Source organism: Suricata suricatta, chromosome 4 (genome assembly GCF_006229205.1).
Source record: "Suricata suricatta isolate VVHF042 chromosome 4, meerkat_22Aug2017_6uvM2_HiC, whole genome shotgun sequence".
Lineage (NCBI taxonomy): Eukaryota > Metazoa > Chordata > Mammalia > Carnivora > Herpestidae > Suricata > Suricata suricatta.
In genome coordinates, this window is record NC_043703.1 from 40,110,080 (window position 1) to 40,117,516 (window position 7,437).

At 35.5% G+C, this 7,437-nt stretch overlaps 1 pseudogene; it reads left to right on the forward strand.

The window, feature by feature from the left end:
- LOC115290555 overlaps nt 1-6,443 on the forward strand; it is an 82,348-nt pseudogene extending 75,905 nt beyond the window's left edge.
- The last annotated feature ends 994 nt before the right edge of the window (nt 6,444-7,437 follow it).

Genomic DNA, 7,437 nt, shown 5'->3' on the forward strand with positions numbered 1-7,437 from the left:
GTGCTAAGAGATTGTGGCGAGGGCTTGGGTGTCAGATTACTTAAGTTCATAACTCATCTCAGCAACTTCCTAATTATGTGACCTTGACCAAGTTACAAAATTTCTCTATAAATAATTTTTAGTCTTTAAATTCTGATTACAATTAATAACCCAGGTTATGGGGTAATGAAAAGACGACATGAAAGTATATAAATAAATTGTTAAGAATATCATCAAGTATACAGAACGTATACTACACCAGGTGCTAGCATCACATCAATGTTAATATTTTACTTATATAACATTGATATATTGGACATTGTTACAGCATCATTGGAAGGGAATCTGGTTAAGGGACACAGGGCACAAGGATATTCTTTGGAGTCTTCTTTAAGTTGCATCTGCCTTTAGATAACCAAGGAGAGATGCCAAATAGGCAATTAGTACATAGGGGTTTGGCACTCAAAAGAAAGGTAGAGAATAGAGGTATCTTGGATGTATTTTGTAAGCATTTGATCATTAAGCAATATAGGGATAAGTATGTCTAAGAATTGAGAATAAAAAAATAGAAAATAAGTTCTTGGGGTGATCTTGAGCAATTAGGACATTTCATGAGAGGACTAAGGATTAGTTTGCAAGGAACCTGAGGACACAGGCCAATAAGATAGACAATGCTATTGTCACAAAGGCCTAAGAAATGGTTGTGTTTTAAGAAAAAGGAAATTCTCAACGATATTAAATTCCCCTCAGGGGTCAAATAAGGTTAATTACTTGATATTGGTTTACAGGCTTGATTTGAACCTCAGTTTTTAGGTTTAAGCAATTACTTCCTGATTTTCTTCTTTACCTCAAGAATTATTTAATTGTATTTTATTTTATGTTTATAGACACATAGTTTTATAATTGTTAGTTTTTAATTTATCCTTTCCTATTGACATCTAGTATTTTATATTTGGTTATGAAATATGATATTGTTTCTTTTGGACTTTATAAATAAGGCTCTTTGGAGGTACCCGTATGACCTGATATTTGCTTAATTTTATCCAATTTATGTGTACACAATAAGAATAAATTTACTCATGATATTGGCATAAATATATAGCTATTAATTCTAACTAGTTATTATTTATTCAAATCTTCAATAACATTGCTTATCTTTTGTCTGCCAAATCTATTATTTTCTAGGTAACATGCTAAAATTTCCAACTATACTTAATTATATTGCTCTTTTTTAAATCCTTTTTAACGTTTATTTATTTTTGAGAGAGAGAGAAAGAGAGAGGAAGAGAGAGAGAAGGGGAGGGGCGGAGAGAGAGGGAAACCCAGAGTCTACAGCAGGCTCCAGGCTCTGAGCTGTCAGTACAGAGCCCGATGCAGGGCTCAAACCCACAAACCGTGAGATCATGACCGGAGCCGAAGTCAGACTCAACTGACTGAGCAACTCAGGCGCCCCTATTCCTCTTTTTAATGGATATAATCATAGTCATTGTATTTTATTGAATAGATCTTTCTTTTACCAGTATTTGAAATTCCACTTTTCCCTGATGATTTCCTTTTGACTCGTGTTTTTCTCTCAGATTAATTTGATCCCAGGTAACACCCTGCTGGTTTGGGAAGATGGGACAGTGATACGGCTCAGTTCCGAAAGCTTCTCTCACAAGCTTCGATCCAATGCTTCATACCCGTTTATTTCCCATTCGGGGATTCTGCCTCGCCTGGAGCCCTATGTGTACTTCCAGGGTAGATGTTTCCTCCGGTTGTACATCCCATGAGAATGGGCTCAGGAGAGCGTCAAGGGCAGGCTCAGTGACATCTTTTTGGTTATAAGATCCTCATAAAATATTATTAGTGTTCTGCCACTGAATCTATCCCTCAGAGACCAGACAGAGTTCTATTGTTCTGCCTCTCAGTGGTGAAAGGGTGGAAAAAGAGGGACTTGGTTAATGTGAGGGTCCAAAATTTGCATAACGAAATGGCTTTACTCATAGGTTCCCATAGATAACAATGGTCCCTTCGCTACTCTGGGCTGCCATTTTCTACCTCTGTGACACTTCCGTTTCTTTAGTGTTTTTTCAAAAAATTTATATGAGTATCTCAATTCTGTCAGTCTTCTACCTACAGCATCTCTAGGGTTACACTGGAATGAGGGAGTCAGCAGCCCACATTAGTTTGTCATCTTATTAAGAACCAGAAGTCAATTTTGATATACTGTAGAAATCTAATTCTTCAAACTGACAAATTGATATTTAAATCAAGCTATTGTAATAATCCTCAAGCAGATTGCATTGCAGGTGTCTAAAAATCTTATAAATAACCTTTTCTAACAAGCAGTATGCTGTATATCATCCAAAATGAGAAAGTAAGGATATGTGCTTTAAAAAGTGCACATTTAAACTTTTACTTGGGTGAAATATGCTCAAATACCAGGCTTAAATTCAGATGTTGGCAGGGGCTTAGGTTATTTAGTAAGGCTCAGCATATAGGGACTTTACTGTTATTGTTTCTAATTAATTCAATCTTACTACTCAGACAAACAAGCAAACAAAAAAGTAAAACAGAACAAAAGATAGTGAAGAACCTAAAGAAATTCATGTAGCTGCAAAGATAATTTTCTGACCAGCTCAGTTTTAAAGAGATGTATGTAAGACAGCAGTTGTGATGTATAACCCAAACCAAATAACAACATAGACTTTAAGAACAGATTCAGAAAAATCTGAACCTAAAATGACAGACAAGTGCAGGAAACACTAACATCCTTTTAAAAGTCCCTTTTGTGAAGCATGTTATAGAAAAAAAGAAGAAGAAGAAGAAGAGCTAGCAAGTGTAGGCCTATTGTTGGGACAAATAATATCTCAACTGAAGATGATATAGAGAAAATAAAAACAGTTGTCTTTAAATGTGCTTTATATTGTCTATTAAGAAGACTGTTTTCAAAATGGAAAGGCTAGAATAAACACGGACAAAGGAATTGAAATACCCAAGTCTGTGAAGAGATAGTTGTATCAAATGAGGTCATTTCTCCAGGCCCAAATGAATCTCAATTCAGAGCACACAGACACGCACATACACATACACAATAATCAACTAATCTCTGTTCTATCTGATTGAGTAAACTCTGTAGTCCTTGCAGATCAGGAAGAGACTTTACAACAAGGGAGACTGGTCAGAGGGAGGAATCGTGATTGCTCATTACTTAGGAGACCAGCAACAGCAGCGCTAAGTTGGTGATGTGGACCTGGCAAACACATACTGATAGACTTCCATCTTAAGGTCAGTGTCTAAGTCAGTAATCATTTCTTGGATGTCAGTCACAATTTAAAATTTTTTAGGGTTTCAAAAAGAAGTATTACGATAAATAAAGTCAATGACATTTAGCCCTTAAAAACACAAATTGTTCCCTGACCTCAAGTATGTCACAATTTGTGAAGGCAAAAAATAAATAAATAAATAAAATAAAATAAAAATGAAATGAAAAATAAGTGTTCATAATACAGGGATATAAATAATATGCAAGTGATATCTACATAAAATATTTCAAGCTTATCTTTTAGATATTCTGTGCATAGTAGGAAGACACTAAGTTAGTTTACTTATAAAAGAATTTAGAAACATAACTGGAACTGTTGTGAAAAGCTTGACTAAATTTTACTTTTGGTTTATCCTATGAGATAAATTTTTTTTCAAGTCAGTTTTCACAGAGGCTTTACAAGGATTCCAGCAAAAGTTTGGTTCACTCGTTCTTTTGAAATACATAGTCAATTCTTGATTATTCTTGACTAGATTGTAAATTAACTGTGATTAAGAACTAGGCTCATTCCATAGATAATTGGACTCTAACTTCTTATCGTGGAAGTTTTTTGCTTATATTTTGTTACTTTCCAAATCAATATCACTAAGTCCATAACTCTCCTAAACTCTTGAGTCCGTACATACAATGTTAGCCAAATATTTCCTTTTGAAACACTCATTTATCTCCAAAACCCAAGATTCCCCAAACTGAAGTTATTATCCTCTTTAAGAGCTTGTACATTCCTATAAGTTTCTTATTCTTGATAAATAAATATTGCTATCCACTGTGGCTAGAAACAAGAATTAGTTTGAAATCTGTCTCTTTTGTTCCCTACAGATGACCAAGCACCAGCTCTCCACAAATTTTTATCAACTATTTCTATTGTTTTAGGCACAGGGGATATTTTTTAATTCATTAATTTGTAAGGACCATAATATACCTTTAACATATACCTAATACCATTTTCTGCAAATATTTAACCTATTAAGAGGGAAATGATTTTACTCTTTTCCATACAATCAAATGTGTCATTATAATACATGTAACCTTCACTCAAGTAAATGTTTGAGAGCCGCTACTCTATCTGTGCACACAGCAGGGGTAAAACTCAGATGAAAAGTGGATTCATAGCATGCTGTGTCATGATATTATACTCACTTCAGTGACTCAGTTTACTCATTAGTTTTTTAAAAATATTAAATAAAATTGTGCATAATAAGGTTCTACGTAAATGCTCATTATTATCAGCTTTATATAATGGGTGTTCTCTTTAGGAATCATTTACAAAGAAGTTTCTTTGCTTTAAAATGTAAGGAAAGTCATTTAGAATTACTTAAATAACTTTTTAAGAAACACAGCAAAGTAATTATGACATTCTAAATGTTATTGAGGAGATCCTGTCCCGTGCTAGGACATGAAACTTGAAGGGCATTATGCCAAGTGAAATAAGCCAGTCACAGGGTGCCTGGGTGGCTCAGTCAGTTAAGGATCCAACTCTTGATTTCAGCGCAAGCCATGATCTCATGGTTTGTGAGATGGAGCCCTATATTGGGCTCGGTCCCGACAGTGTGGAACCTGCTTGGAATTCTCTCTCTCTCTCTCTCTCTCTCTCTCTCTCTCTCTCTCTCTCTCTCATTCCCTCTCTCTCTGCCTTTTCCCTACTCTTGCCAGCACAAGCTCTTTCTCTCAAAATAAATATATAAACACTAAAAAAATAAGCCAGTTACAAAAAGACAAATACTGCACAACTATACTTACACGAGGTTTCTAAAGTAGTCACATTCTTAGAAACAGGTGCCTGGGTGGCTCAGTTGGTTTAGTGTCCAATTTCAGCTCAGGTCATCATCTGAGTTTGAGCGCCACACAGGACTCTTTGCTGACAGCTCAGAGCCTGGAGCCTGTTTCAGATTCTGTGTCTCCCTTACTCTCTGTTCCTCCCCTGCTCACACTCTGTCTCTATCTCTGTCTCTCTCTCAAAATTAAATAAATATTAAAAATGTTTAAAAAATTTTTAGAAACAGAAAGTAGAATGGTGATTTCTAGAGGTGAGGAAGAGGGAGAGAGAGGAGTTGTTCACTGGGTTTAGAACTTGTTTTGCAAGATGAAAATGTTTTGCACCACAAAGTGCATATAGTTACTCCCCTGTACTCTACACTTAAAAGTGTTAGGATGATACATTTTATTAGTTGTATTCTTTGTTACAACAAAATAAGAAACAATTAAAAATAAACATAAAGGAAAAGGGCTCCAGGAAGAGCTACTCAACCCTCAGCACACACCCAGGTCAAAGGCCCCAGCCCAGGGTCCTGGTGGGGCACAAGGCAAGGTGTGGAGGCCTGGCTTGGAAAACCAGGCCATTCCAACCAGACAACTGCAAGATGCTCTCAGAAATGTGGAGAAGCATTTCAGAGAGGAATGCCAAATCTTCGTTGTTTATGTGCAAAGAAACTGCCAGACTGTAGGGCAAAGCGCATCTACTGGTGAATGAAATCAATTGTATGCCTCTGCAGAAACCCCACATTTAAAGCAGGGCCTAAAAATCTTTGTTGAGGAGTTTGTCAAACTTGAGCATTTTCGACAAGCAGAGGTTAAAGGATTTGAAGTTGAGGTGGTTGAACCTTTGAAAGCTTACGGAACCACTGTAAGAATGAAAGGAGATGACTTCAATGCAACATTAACAGCAAGGGATCGAGAAGCTAAACAGTTAACTCAGTTAGAAAGAACATGTCAGCAAAACCCATCTGGTCTACGTGTTATTTCACAGGCAGAAATCGAATTGCAGAGAGGTGCAGTGGATGCTACATAAACAGCTCATCACCTGGATGGAACTACTGACAATTACGTAGAGCAGAAAGTGAAGGATCTAAAGACTGTATATTCAGAATTTGCCACTATTGAAATGATATTTCCTGGCAAAGCATTGAAGGTCTACACTGCTGCTTACCAAACCATGCAGAATATTAGTGAGGAAGATTTAGAGCTTTTCCAAAATTATCTATATCCACCAGATTGGTCCTCAAGTTTAAACCTGGTCAGACCAAATTCAAAGTAGCCTCTTGAAAGATCACTGTCAGCTAAGTCTATATCTTGAGAGGACATGGTACTCAGAAAGGATCAACAAACAGAACATGATGAAGAGGACAAAGACTTAGACATTATAAAAGAGAAAAATTAATTTTCTTCTCTAAACTTTGCATTTCAATTTTCATCTTAGGTGACTTGGAATCTAGAATTACCAAATTGTAAAACTTTATACTAGCTTTGTACACGTTAAACCCGAAATGAAATCCTACTGGAAATGGAAATTAAAGGAAATTTATGCTGACCAGAAATGAAGGTTTTAAAAAATATAACACACCAGTCATTTCAACACCCAATCTAACAGTATGTGATTTTTGCATAAGCTCCACTTTTAAAAAAATAGTATTTACTTCAAAAGTATTTCATATTAATGTACTATACCTAGTTGAGATTACAATATAAATAAATGACAAAAATCAAGAGATCTAACAATTGCAGTTGCTTCTTTTGAGCTCATTGCCAAAAAAGTGTCTTTAGTCATTCTAATTAAATACAAATTTATTCCATAAACCATTAATCAAAGAGGCAAGTTTTTCCCCTTACTTTTTTTTTCACTTTTACTACAACTTGGAGTTTCATTATTTGATACATAACTTTCTTTTCAGTAAGACTGTATCTACTTTTGATTAAAAGTAATGGGACATGAGGATATCAATGTCATAAAACTATACATAAGGCATAAATTTTACCTTCAAAAAGAAAGCCACATTCAGTGTGATTCTAGTTTTAAAATGAAAATGCTGTTGGGGAGCCTGAGTGGCTTAGTCAGTTAAATGTCTGACTCTTGATCTCAGCTCAGGTCATGATCTCATGTCCGTGCTGGACATGGAACCTACATGGAGCCTGAATGGGATTCTCTCTCTCCTAAAAGAAAATATTAAAAAAGGAAAAATATGCAAATACTGTCATACCAAAACATTCATAGTACTACAACTTCTGGAAAGCTGTAACTTGGTGGAATATTGCATAAGAAAACATCATGGAACCATAAATCATCAAAGTCTATAAAATTTTTGCCAAACCACTATCTAATTCATGAAAGAGTATTTTGTTAGTTTATTCCTGAAAATAATCAGTTTGATCAGAGC